Below are 14948 nucleotides of genomic sequence, written 5' to 3'. Positions count from 1 at the left end.
TGCGTTGGGTGGCAATCACGTAATATTACATTTTTGGATCGTTTGATCTTTTTACTTTGATCCCCGCTCTACAGACTTGCCTGGAGCGATCTGCATCACGTTGGCACATCCACCTGAACTGCAATGCCGATCGACTATCACCAGGTGGAGTATCGTCTGTGTCTGAACTGGAATGGCTTGGTGTTGATACGCTGCCTCCTTGAACATAGATTCACATTGATCGCCTCGAAATTCCGTTGCCTAAGCGTATTTGACCATCGAAACGTGTATAGACATATACACTGGTAATCGCGATGGCGATGCGATCACTTGGAATTATTCTTCTTGGAATACCTTCTGGCTAAGGTAAGGTATATTCTATGTCCATTTGACCGAATCTGAAACATGTTTTTCTAACAATCACAGTTATGTGTTTTTTTTTCTCCGATTTTCAGTTTTTCTCCCCGTCCAATTTAGTCGCCGTGCCAAGTCCCCCCTCCCCTACCTGGCTGCTGTATGCATGTTCTCCTACGAGTCGGTACAAGGGCGTCCCGAAGCCGACTGCATGCTTCCTCCGATGCGTGTGGCGACTGCCAGTGACGTCTTTTCACTTGGCAGCGAGGACTCTCATTGGTGAAGTGTAACGCATGGGAGGGCACGCTATCTCCACCAAGTCCTGCCCCCGTTGAGCAAGTGCCGAGATCCGACCACAACGCCAGATTCCCACCCACCAGCTTCCCACCCCCTAATACTGCCAATTGTATTAGTATGAATGACCAGCCAAGCTGGTAGCAACGCAGAGAGCTGGGCTCGAACCCAGCATCTCCTGCGTTGGTGCCGAGCGCAATCTCCGCTACACCACCTGACCACCCAGGATGTTTACTCTTGGATACATAATTATTATTTTTTTAAACACAACATTATGTCATACAGTCTCTAGACAGATTTAGACAACAGTCTAGACAACGAGCAGGTTAGCCCCTTGCATGTTAACCTCAGCCTTCGGTGTGTGTGTGTGTGCGTGTGTGTATGTGTGTGTGTATGTGAGTGAATGTGAGGCATAAGTTGTAAAGCTCTTTAGAAGAATGTGCTATAAAAATGCCAGTCCATTCATGTCTTTGTCTTAAGACATTCCCCGTCAAAAACGAGTTTACTCGTTATTGGCCGCCAATCGAATAACGCCAATAACAGGTTTACTCGTTTTTGGGATCGTTATTTAGTTTATTCGCTATTCTATTCATAATTCATAGCTGCAGCCTCTGGTATAGTCTTCAGACCCTGTCTGAGCTGGCAGACGGTCAACACCGCCCTCTACTGCCAGGCGGAGCTATTGCATCTCATTGAAAATGGGCTTGTGTCTTTTAAGAGGCGATCTGAGCCGGGCGAGCAGGGTTTAAATATTCAGGCGAGCCACTTCTATACAACGATGGCATCAGTAACTCCGCCCGCCCGCCCGTCATTGTGAAATGGTCGGTAGTGTGGTGCGGACCTCCACAAGCATTATTTGGAATTGCGATAAGACATTTGGATTATCTCTTTTGCATTACATCAGATACATGGTAAGAACATCATATATAAATTTGATCGTTGATCTGACATTTATTTCTACCCCGATCACAGCTATCTGTGGACCGTGTATGGCTGTTTACCGTTGGCTGCGGTGGGGGGGGGGGAGCGCCCCTCTATGACGGTAATTTCATGTATGGACGAGGAGACATAATAGTGATAATCTAGCGTTGATTTGAGGATGATTAGATAATCAGCCGAAAAATTACAACGTGATGACTGGATTACAGTAAATGCATTTTTCTCGCCTTTTCCTGGAATTACTGAAAAACACCCAAACCATACTTTATTCAAAGCGGTATACAACGGAAATGTACGAATGAAAAAACGATCTGTCTCTGCAATGTTGACTAGAAGCAGCTCACTGAGACCCGACGGCGTTATTAGACCCATAGATATAATATAAGATATATTTTAAGCACTCGCAAATGTCACAGTCTAAAACTATATCCATTGAATAAAGACCTGGCAATGAATGGGGTATCAGCGCCCCCTGCCGTGGCGGTCAATGTGTTAACAGAGTCAGGGTGAAGGGGTCCTGAAGCAACTGGAACAGGAGATAGAGGAGCTGAGGAGGAGAGGGGTCGAGCTGGAGCACACTGACGACCACATCCATTTCATTCAGGTTCACTAGATATTCAGCCTTATCCATAGGACTGACTGTAACCGTTTCCGATGAATATGCCTTTCATATATCTTTGAACCACATCCATTGTACTCAGGTTAAAACCCTCTGAGGTCTGGGCTTTTGTGTGTTTCTGACCCCCCCCCCCCCCCCCCGATTCTGGGTTTGGGGGGGATTTAATTTCTTTATTTGTTTTACATAATATGAAAGTGCAGGTTCATACCTTCAAAATAAGCCATCACTTGTATAAATCAGGCAGATACTTTTCAATCTATGTCTTATGAATCATGCTTATAACACACCACTCTTTTCTGAGCTACAGGGCTTCAAAGAAACCTGAACCATTTCTCTTGTCATGTATAATGACTCATTTACCCAGAAAGCAATGTAATCCCCCCCCCCCCCCCCCGCCTGACTTGACACATTCAGTTTTGTTAGTCTAATGACGTGTGACCCCTGCTTCTATCCCCAGCCCATCAGCTCAATGACTCTCTGCAACACTAACCCAACCATCTATGGAATCATAGCACTGATTGGAAACAAAATAAGTGATGAGATAATCAAACGGGTGAAACAAGCTAAGTTACAATCATAAAACACAAAATTGTTACAAATCTTAATTTCAACTTCGGGTGGAATCTTCTTTGGGTGGAATTCCGTAAGATGCGACAAGCACAAGCAGTACATGAGCGTTATCCCCAAACAAGTAGACCAAGCTCGATCTGTCATTTTTAGAGACACGATCAGATGAGGCAGGACCTTCCATCACAGAGGAGGGAGAGAGAAGAGAAGAGAGAGAGCTACAAGAGCAAAGAGACGAGACAAATGAGGGAGAAAGAATAGTACTTGTGCAGGCCCTTTGTGACTGAACGCAGATTTTATGTAGATGGTGGGAAATCTGAAAAGCTTTGACTGCAGTCCCAAGGCTAATGGTGTCGAGATATTTCGCAGAGTATTGATCACAGCAGTTTTCCAGGATGGCTTTGACTGACTCAACTTGACATGCCCAGCGAGTATTGGACAAGCTGTTTCTTCAGAGCTTGAAACTTGTCATGATGGACTAATGACTTGCTAAAGAAAGAGTAGACACTCTCCAGCAGATCAAACAAGTCACATGCTTCAGGGATGGCCTTGCATGTGTGGAAAAGGACCAGATTGAGTTTGTGGGCATAGCAATGGACATATATTGCTTCAGGATGCTTTTCTCGAAAGCGAGCTTGGACACATCCTACTGCCCAACTCATAACAGAGGCGCCATCAAGTGATGGTTTTCGCATCAAACGCATCAAGCTTGCAAAATCCAAGGAATCGCTCCTTTACTGTGTTTTGTGTTCTTTACACATGCTCTGCATGCCGATCCCTTGCTTCATCGATCATGATTGAGTACATTTTTGCTGCTTTGATTTCTGAAATAATCTCTACAATCATCTCATTTTGGGAAGATGGTGAGAGGTAGGTCGTATGTGGTGGAGCTGTGTACATTTGTAAAAATGGATCACATTTTTAGGGCCTGTAGGACTAGCAGTGGCTGTCCTAGCAGGGGACGCTAAGGAAGTAGCTGACAAAGCTATATTGGCTACAGGGACTATAGGACCTGTGCTAGCAAGGAGAGATGAGGTGCTAGCTGTAGGTGCTACGTTAGCAGGAAGAGCTAAGGTGCTAGCTGCAGATGCTACACTAGCAGGAAGGGCTAATGTGCTAGCTGTAGATGCTACACTAGCAGGAAGGGCTAAGGTGCTGGCTGTAGATGCTACACTAGCAGGAAGGGCTAAGGTGCTAGCTGCAGATGCTACACTAGCAGGAAGAGCTAAGGTGCTGGCTGTAGATGCTACACTAGCAGGAAGGGCTAAGGTGCTGGCTGTAGATGCTACACTAGCAGGAAGGGCTAAGGTGCTAGCTGCAGATGCTACACTAGCAGGAAGAGCTAAGGTGCTAGCTGTAGATGCTACACTAGCAGGAAGGGCTAAGGTGCTGGCTGTAGATGCTACACTAGCAGGAAGGGCTAAGGTGCTAGCTGCAGATGCTACACTAGCAGGAAGGGCTAAGGTGCTGGCTGTAGATGCTACACTAGTAGGAAGGGCTAAGGTGCTGGCTGTAGATGCTACACTAGTAGGAAGGGCTAAGGTGCTGGCTGTAGATGCTACACTAGCAGGAAGGGCTAAGGTGCTGGCTGTAGATGCTACACTAGCAGGAAGGGCTAAGGTGCTGGCTGTAGATGCTACACTAGCAGGAAGGGCTAAGGTTCTAGCTGTAGATGCTACACTAGTAGGAAGGGCTAAGGTGCTGGCTGTAGATGCTACACTAGCAGGAAGAGCCAAGAAGCTAGCTGTAGGGGTTACACTAGCAGGAAGGACTATGCTAGTCTTCTTAGGTTTGCTAGCCTTCTGAGACTTGCTAGCTGTACGTGCTATGCTAGCAGGCAGGGCTGGGCTAACTGTGGAAGCCTGGTTAGCTGCAGGGGCTAAACTAGCAGACAGGGCTGGACTAGCTGTGAAAGCCTGGTTAGCTGCAGGGGCTAAACTAGCAGACGGGGCTGGACTAGCTGTGAAAGCCTGGTTAGCTGCAGGGGCTTTGCTAGCCTCTCTAGACTTGCTAGCTGTAGCAGAAGGAGCTAAGCTAGTGATAAAGACCGAGCCCACAGTGAGTCTCCTAACAGAAGAAACCATAGGCTTAGCTGTGGGGGCAGAGGTTCTGCTAGCTGCGCTAGCTACGGGAGCTAGGCTAGCGGCAGTGCTAGTAGCCTGGGCTGTGTTAGCAGAGAGGGAGCTAGCTGCACTAGCTACGGAAGCTAGGCTAGCGACTGTGCTAGTAGCCTGGGCTGTGTTAGCAGAGAGGGGGCTAGCTGCACTAGCTATGGGAACTAGGCTAGCGACTGTGCTAGTAGCCTGGGCTGTGTTAGCAGAGAGGGAGCTAGCTGCACTAGCTACGGAAGCTAGGCTAGCGGCTGTGCTAGTAGCCTGGGCTGTGTTAGCAGAGAGGGGGCTAGCTGCACTAGCTATGGGAGCTAGGCTAGCGGCTGTGCTAGTAGCCTGGGCTGTGTTAGCTGCCTGGACAATGAAGGCTGCAGGGCCTATGCTAGCCGCAAAAGCTAAACTAGCAGTTGCTGCGGTGGCAGTAGAGGCGTGCTGGTAACCGGAGCTTCACCAGGGGCAAGGGACAAGAGCGCCTGAATCAGCCATCTGATCACACTGCCGTGCGCCTCCAGCTGAAACGCCTGCTCCGCGCTGCACTCACTGACGGAGATGAGCAGCGTGTACATAGACCACCTCTCCTCCGAGGACGAGGAGAGAAAATCCCCCTTGAAGAAACTCCCCATAGCGAGCAGCGCGTCGCTCGCTCTGACTCTTCTTGGCCGCTGGGTTCAGGACTGGTCGTGCCATTCTGTAAGGGTTCGGTGTGAGGGTAGGTGAGGAGAACCCAAATGCTGAACACGATAACAGAGAGAGGAGGAAGAGACGACGTAATGAAAATGAACGGGCTTTTACTTAGCAGTAGCAACAATGATACACGTTAGAATGGTACAAACAAAAGCGAACTGCAAAACCCGGAAATCAAACCTCAGCAGTGCTGGAAAAATGTGGACTAGGAATAAGGAACGGACTCACTGGGAAATACAGGAAAACCTTACAAAGGTGAACAGAGTACGTGACCGAACACAAGGGTAGAAAACAAAACAATGGCAATGGCGCGACAAGGAAGTGAGAAACGGGCAGGTATAAGTACTACCCGTGATTGCTAAGGAGCGCCAGCTGGTTTCAGACCAGGCATGAACAAGACTGATGAACACATAGTAATTGTAAAGAGAAAACGAACACATAGTAATTGTAAAGAGAAAACCTTACTGGAAACATATGTAAAGAGATTAAACCTTACTGGAAACATATGTAAAGAGATTAACCCTTAATGGAAACATATGTAAAGAGATTAACCCTTAATGGAAACATATGTAAAGAGATTAAACCTTACTGGAAACATATGTAAAGAGATTAAACCTTACTGGAAACATATGTAAAGAGATTAACCCTTAATGGAAACATATGTAAAGAGATTAAACCTTACTGGAAACATATGTAAAGAGATTAAACCTTACTGGAAACATATGTAAAGAGATTAACCCTTAACACATTAACTGCCACAGAGTTTGATCATCTTATACCATTCTCTGCCAGCACTGTTTGCCTATGGAGATGTTCACCTTCTTTGCAGGGCTATAACTTTTTAAATTGTATTGCTAAATTGACATTACTATGGCCCATTCAACATCGATTATCTATCGTTCAGGATGTAGGAACGTTTTACTTTTTCATTCACACATTCATACGAAAATACCGTCTAGAATATAAATATGTTTTTATCGTTTTCTGCAGTAATTCCTAGAACGTGAGATATAGGCATAAATGCATATATAGATGATCAAATGCCGTTTGTTACTGATCCACGCTATATTAAAAATTTCAACTGTACATGGTCCTAAACGTTATGACTGATCATGCGCGGGTGAACGGGGGGGGGGGGGGGTCGTTTATAATTCCGTGATCGTCGTTAAATGCTATATGTAGTATGGGTGATATATAGATCAGAGCAGTTTGTATGGATAATAAGAAACACTCACGCTGAAAATGACGGCAGCCTCCTCTTACCGTTGGGCGATGAGAGTGGAGCAAAAAGATCCCAGTTTTTTTTTTTTTTTTCACTTTTTCTCCCATTTTTCTATTTTTCTCCCATCCCAATTTCGTATCATCCAATTCAACCCTCCCCTGTCTCGAACGCTGTTTCTTGCCTCCCACAAGCCGGCTGCAATGTGGACTAAGTCATACATAGCACGAGTCCCCTCCGATACTCGAGGTAACAGCAGTCGCATCTTTTCACCTGCACTGCGCGATCTTTCAGCGTCAGGGGTCTGCGCTTTGGAGGGGCGCCGCCCCCATCGCTTCCTGATTCTACTGTGCAGCAGGCCATGTGAGCGGCGCGGAGCGGGCGGTTTTGACGTGAGCGAGGAGTGGGTTTTAAAATGAGTCAGCGCGACGTCCGGAGCGAGAGTTCTCCTCCGCTCCAATCCACTCCAGGCCGCTCACAGTGGTTTAACACTGTTGATGTAATATATACATGCAGTACAATGCCAAAGCAACAGATGGCGATGTACAAACATGAAGGCCATTTTCAACCAATGAGAAGGGTGAACCTGTGATATCCTGTTCAGGCTTTGTCACTCACTCCTGTTAGAAAAAGTATCGACGCCATTGTTGTTGTCATTAGCTTACATGCTAACGTTAATGGCAGCGACCATAGCATTGTGGCTCGGCTAGCCTATCATCGCTTAATAGAGCTAGTGAATGGATAAACAACGTTATTTAACATTGCAGAATGGGTACAATTACAATGCGGCTCAATACAAACAATTGTTAACACTTTGACTGCCGGAAAACACTTTAGAGCGTCATTCCCGGCCATGCTCAAGTTGCCGGAGGACGCTGTACAGCGTCCTTATATCAATATTTCAAAAATCTGCGATCGGATTCATATTTCCCCTCCGCTGGCCTGAGATCCACCAGGAGGACCCACTGAGCTCTCTGGCGGTTCAGGAGCGCCATCTGGTGGCCGATCGGCGCAATCGCCAAACAGGAAGTGCTATGGAGGTTGTGCTGGTCGACCATATTACTTCCGGGCACTCTGTTTGGCTCACGGGACTCGATCTCGACACAATACATAGCGATCGATTGCCAATAACTCGATAAACAACATGATTTGGACATATATACTATTATACAAGCTGGAAATGGACCCGATATTTCTACATACCATAATAGGTAAATGACTGTTCCACGCTCATCGCCCAACGGCGCGAGGAGGATACGGTAAGATTCAGCGTTATTTTTGATCGTATTCCATATAAACTGTTATGATGAACATATCACCCACACTAGATGAATGATATAACGCTGCCCACGGAATTATAAACGATCCCCCGCCCATCTGGTCATCATCAGATCATACGTAGATCATTCTAGAAGTACGTCCAATTGAAATTTTTTATATCGCACCGATTGCCATCAAAATGTATTTCATCATCAATATAATGCATTTGGGGCTATATATCACGTTCTGGAGAAAGCTGCAGAAAGAGATGAAAACATACTTATACATTAGACCATACTTTACTATGAATATGTGAATGAAAAAGTTTAACGTTGCTACACAATGAACAATACATATAGGACTTTGAATGGGCCCTAATAATGGCAATGTAGCAATAGAATTAAAAAAGTTATAGCCATGCAAAGAAGGGGTACTTCTCCATAGACAAATAGAGCCGGCAACCTATGGTATATAATGAATTTAACCCATGGCACCCAAAGTGTTAAGGGGCCCAGGGGGTGTAGACTGTTGTAGTTTGAGCTAATTTACACCATGCTCCAAAAAAAAAAATCTGCCGAGCGATCTGGCGCGGGGAGCGCTCGATTCAAGGTGAGCGGGGAGCGAGCGGAGAGCGACTTGGGGGCGGGGTCAACATGAGCGATTAGCGGAGCGGACCAAGCTTTAAAGAGCGAAGAGCGGATTTCTCGGCCGCGCCGATCCGCTCACGTGGCCTGCTGTGCAGGCGCACCAACCGACCTGTAGGAGTCGCTGTCCACAACGCCCGATCCCCACCCATCAGTTTCCCACCCCCTAATACTGCCAATGTGTATTAGTACGGACGACCAGCTAAACTGAAAGCAATGTGGAGCGCTGGGCTCGAACAGGCGAACCCAGCGTCTCCAGTATTCGTGGTGAGCGCCTTGCCCACTGCACCACGTAGATCCCAGTTATTTGATGGGGATCAAGTAGATCCATTTCCGGTTTGTATAATACTAATACACGCCCAAATCATGTTGATTATTGAGTTATGGCAGCGATCCATATCCACGGTGTATGCCTAGAATCCCGCGACGATATGCGAGTGGCCGGACGGATTTAGGAGACTCACCGATATCCAACCGGCATTTCCGGTTTGGCAACTCGCCGATCATCCACCAGGTGGCAGTATTGAAGCGTTGCAGAGTTGTGCCGAGTCCCACAGCATCAGACAAGGCTCCGTGAGGGAAATATGAATAACATGGCGAAAATATGAAATATGATCTCAATAACGTTGTACGCCGTGATCTGGCAGAATTCGCATGAACTTGAAACACACGTCGTACAACGTGAATGGCGCACAAAGTGTTAATGGCAACATATGCAAATAGATTAAACCTTTAAACACAACCCAGACCGGGGAAAGACAAAGACAACATGAACAGAGGCAGCATAGCATTAATCATAACCAGCAAACCTAGGCCTAAATGCCTGAGAGGGTTCAGTATCTGGAGTTGCTGCAGTTGGCCACCGGAGGGTGGCAGAAAACCACTGTTCACATTGTTCAGGAAGGAACCACGGCTGGGACCGTGACAGAAACACACAATAAAGACTAGAGATGAACTGTTTATTTTTTTTGTACATAGGCTGTGCATATGTTTGTTTGTTTATTTGCTTATGTGTATGATTCTTAACTGTTTTTATGTTGTTATTGGTGTGTATGTATGTTAGTGATGTGACGATTCATCGATTTGCACCGGTGCGCCGGCATACACGTTCACGATGCAAGTGCACCGGTGGAATAAGTCCGCACCGGCAAAATTGCAGGCTGAACTCGCGATGCATCTTGTTGTAGCGTCTTTGCATCGCTCAAAACCGATGCATTAATATAATTTCCTCTCATCCACTTCTGTCAGAAGTGCACTGTGACTGCACACAGCAGATACTATTGCTAAGGGGAGAGCCACGTCACAGTTATCAACAAACAGGAGGAGACATGAATAGAATTCAACATGGCTAATGCTAGTTAGCCGTTCAGCTAACGCTAGTTAGCCGTTCAGCTAACGCTAAACTAGTGTCTAACTAACAACTCTGCAACACCAGTTCCATTAGTGAGGAGGGGGGGGGGGGTATATTGAAGATGCTTGACAACAGGGGTTCAAAGATAACTTCACATTTATTGGCTATTAGTTTCTTAATCATATCGCTTCATGAATCCATCCAGGCTGGCTGCCTCATAGATATATATAGAACACTAGATAGCTTGCCCGCGCTGCCGGCCAATGGAGAGCGACGTCACTGAACCGCCGCCATCTTGCTCCAGTTAGCCTTGAGTGAGAGTGAGTGAGCTGCACAGACAAAAATACTCATAACTCGCTGAAATATTGACGGATTTACAAACGGTTTGGTTTATTACAAGCATTATTAACGTGGCTATGATTCAAGCGGTTTGTAAAAAAAAACATCTTTAAAAAAAAATTCTTTTTATAAGTATGCAGTATCATAACTACATCTTTGATGTTTATAGCAAACCAACCCGTTTGTAAATCCGTCAATATTTCAGCGAGTTATGAGTATTTTTGTCTGTGCAGCTCACTCACTCTCACTCAAGGCTAACTGGAGCAAGATGGCGGCGGTTCAGTGACGCTGGTGACTCCGCCTTAAGCTATCTAGTGTTCTATAGATATCTATGGGCTGCCTGGCTCCGTGTGTTGTTGACGGAAAGTATAGAGTAGACGCATCCTAGTGACCTAGCCTAGTGTGTGTGACATCATCAACTGTCGACGGGGAGTCTCTCTCTCTCTCTCTCTCTCTCTCTCTCTCTCTCTAATGATTTAAAGTGGCCAAACGTTACAATATAAATAACGTTTATATAAATAAATCATTAAGTCTGCTATAAGCCATTATCCCTTTGTGTATGATTATTATTGTCTCACAGTAGTGTGTATATACATTGTGTGTGTGTTTTTAGCTAAAGTGGATAGAAAAGACAGTTTATGCAAAAGTCTTCTTAGGCACCCAAGAGTTTTTATATAAATTGTCTTACAGTAGATTATTTTATTTTGAATAATAATATAAGCTGCATATAAGGAATACAACCAAATCCTCTGTCATACCATAAAATTGTATCATTATTTTGCATCGTGTTGAATCGCATCGTATCGCCCCGAATCGCATTATGTTGAATCAAATCGTATCGAATCGTATCGTATCTCAACAGGGGGTGAATTGTATCGCATTGCATCGCCCGGTGCTTCAAATGTATCGTTAATGTATCGTATTGTTGGCACCGTATCGAGATGCGCATCGCATCGGCCTCGTGATGGAGATGCACATCCCTAATGTATGTACAGTATAGGTATATATATATATATATTATATATGTATGTGTATATATGTATATTTGTACTCCTGTTGGGGCCTCTTGGACCAGATCAATATTGTAAATAAGAAACTTCTTATGTTAATGTTTTATCTGGCTAAATAAAGGTTAAATAAAAAAACTGATGATTTGGTCCTGTTAACTTCTTTTAAATGAAATAGGCTAATGCTGAAGTTGAACAATTCATGAATTTTCTATGGGGACTGCCCAGATCCCTCTCAGGGACCTGGACCTCACTTTGAGAACCTCTAATCTAGTTCTTCAGTATTCGTCTCTAATACTCTAAAATTGCGTATTTCTGAGTTTGAAAAAACTCTGCGGTCTGATGTATGAATTTCGCCATGTTGAAAATTCCACCATTTATAATATATTTTTTATTTTTATAAAATGTGTTATTAATAAAAATATATCTGATTCACCAGACCTGCTGTGTGGTATCTGGGGACCAACTTCAAATAAGTGATTCAGTTGATAGGCCAAACCATTATAATAATAATTTCAGGAAATCTCAACAGTAAACAGGAAGCAATGTTACTTGTGAACCTTTTTTCACAAACCTGACAAATGTTTGTCCCAGGATTCTTTGCAAGGGTGCCTGGAGTTTTGAGTAGTTTGGCCTCATGGTGGTGATATTCTCACAACTGAAAACATGAACTACCCCTCAACAGCTTGTCAGATCATGATGACATTTGAAATGTGTCGTCGCTTTGTGATATCCTACTGATGGTATCAAGGGGCATGGTCAAAGGGTGTCATTGAGGATTCACTTCAGGGATTCACGTGCACACACACACACACAGAGAAAGAGAAAGGAGGGAGAGAGTGAGAATGGCTAATGGCTGACTTAATGATTTTAGAATATTTTAGCTAATGAAGTGAAATCGTTAGCCTCGTAGCATAATTGCCTAAGTAATTTTTCAATACTTTTGGAAAAGAAGAATTTTTTCCCCCCGCACAAGTCACACGAGTGAGTTAGGCAGAAAGGGATTTTTAACATAACAAGGTTCTGATTGGCTGAGGACTAAGCCAGGGTGGTGTGAGGAGAGTAGAGTTAGGCAAAAATATCAATTTGGCCAAAAAATTACTTAGGTAATTATGCTATGAGGCTAACGAAATATTTATTACCACCAACTATCCAGTTAGTTTTTTATAGTGTAATGTTTGGCTACTTACAGAGAGAGAGGGAGAGAGTCTCAGGCTCCGCCTCTGCCATGTCTCACTGCTGGAGCTGGAGTGCAGACCAACTATTAGTAAAGTTGCCTGGATATGAAAGTACAGGTTCATACCTTCAAAATAAGCCATCACTTGTACAAATCAGGCAGACATACTGACATGCTGATAACACACTATTTATTCCAGAGCTACAGGCCCTCAAAGAAACTGGAGCCATGTATCTTGCTATGCATAATGACTACTTTACCCAGAAAGCAATGTAACCCCCATCCCCCCTCACTTAACACATTCCAGTCTGAGAGCAGCCCTGCTTTTGTTAGTCTAATGACTTGTGACCCCCGCTTCTATCGGGCCCAGGAGTTCAAAATTTTTAATCCCTAATCCGATTGGATCAGATTTGTATTCATTCATTTATTTTCAACTCATTATGAATTGAAAATGGGGGACCCTGATGTAAACAAGACGAAAGTCTTTCTCTGGTCTGCATCCCCTTAACACTTTGGACGCCAACAACGAGTATACTCGTTATTGCCTGCCATGCGTTGTGCGCCAACAACGAGGGAACTCGTTTTTGGGATCAATATTAAAAATGTTCGCCATGGTATTACTTTTCTGAACACCCCTCAAGATGAATGACATATTTAACTTCCAGAAAAATATATTTTCCCATCTCAGGCATGAAATCTCTATTATTGGTCATTATTGTATGATATTGACATTAGGGATGTCCCGATCAAATTTTTTTGCTCCCGATCCGATCCCGATCATGTGATTTTGAGTATCTACCGATACCGATCTTTCCCGATCCGATAAAAAAAATAAAAATAATAATATATATATTTTTTAATCCCAATTTATCACATTACATCCACCCTGAATGTTGACGTTATCCAGGTGAAAAGTTAACTTCATTCAAGCGAGGCATTGCAATCCTTGACAAATCATTTGATGTATAATTAAATCAAAGGAAATGCGTTTGGGTCTGAGAGTGTGGCTGGTCTGCCGTTCTGCAGCTGGATACTATTGGTTTGTTTTGGCAAAATTCTTCTGCTCTGTGTGACAATAAATAAATGATGATATGCAATTTAAAACCAAAACTAAGGCCTCAGTATGAGTTTAAGACGTGAACATGGTCATGTTTGTTGAAAATATAAAAAATAAGTAAAAAATAAATAAAAAGGTATTTGTGCTAAAGTCAACATTTCTATAATAATTAGATGTCCTTCACACCATTTCTATAATTGCTCGTCTAAAAATGACGTAAAATCCTACACTTTTGCTATTCTGAACCCTGAAATTTGCCTTTTTTTGACCGGCCGCAAGATATTTTATCAGAAATGTGATTTGACCTCAGATTTTCTTATGTTTGCTCTAAACGTTTCAGACAAAATTATTCAAAAGTTGAATTCGTTTTTCATAAACGTAAAGAAATAATTAATAAACATGTAGCTGTAACAGGGTCGAGTCTAGGGTAACGGGGTTGAATATATGGTAACAGGGTTGAAGAGACAAATACTGCTTAACATATAAATAGTAGTTTTTTACTCTTACATTTCTATAAGACTTTCCATAATCATTGCATTTCATTATTTAACTATTTAAGAAGGACAATAGATGTTTAGTACAAATTGTAATGAATTGATTTTTATTAATCAAAGGAAAAACTCAAATCATTAAAAATATTTAAAATCATACATTAAAACATTGTAATGTGACTGAACTCACTTTGTAAACTGACTGAACATGGAGTATCAAAAAACAATCAGGGGATGGAGGGATATGGGCCCATGTGGATATGTGGAACTGAGTGAACTCACTTTGTGAACTGACTGAACATTACTTACTTACTTACTTACTTACTTACTTACTTACTTACTTACTTACCTACCGGTACTTACTTACTTACTTACTTACTTACTTACTTACTTACTTACTTACTTACTTACTTACTTACGCCTATCGTTCATTTTGGGGGAGCATAGGCCGTCGACAACAGTTCGCCAGGGTCCTGTGCTTTGCTTTCCAGCTGTTTCCATGTCAGTCCGCTCTGTGTGATGTCTGTCTCCAAGTCCCTGCTCTAGGTGTTCTTGGGCCGGCCTCCTTTTGCCTTGGGGGTTCCATCTAAGGGCCTGTCTGGTGGTGCTGGTGTTTGGTTTGCGTAGTGTGTGGCCGATCCATCCCCACTTTTTTCTCTTGATTTGTTCTTCCACTGGTTGTTCGCCCGTTCTCTGCCAGAGATCATTGTTACTGATGGTATCTGGCCAGTGGATGTTCAGGATCTGCCTCAGGCATCTGTTGATGAATGACTGCACTCTAGTCATTGTGATCTTGGTTGTCCTCCACGTCTCTGATCCGTATAAGAGTACTGGCTTGATGTTGAATTTGAATAGT

This window comes from Notolepis coatsorum (genome assembly GCF_963971535.1).
Source record: "Notolepis coatsorum genome assembly, chromosome: 1".
NCBI lineage: Eukaryota > Metazoa > Chordata > Actinopteri > Aulopiformes > Paralepididae > Notolepis > Notolepis coatsorum.
The sequence above is the reverse complement of the archived record's forward strand: the minus strand, read 5'-3'. Positions refer to the sequence as shown.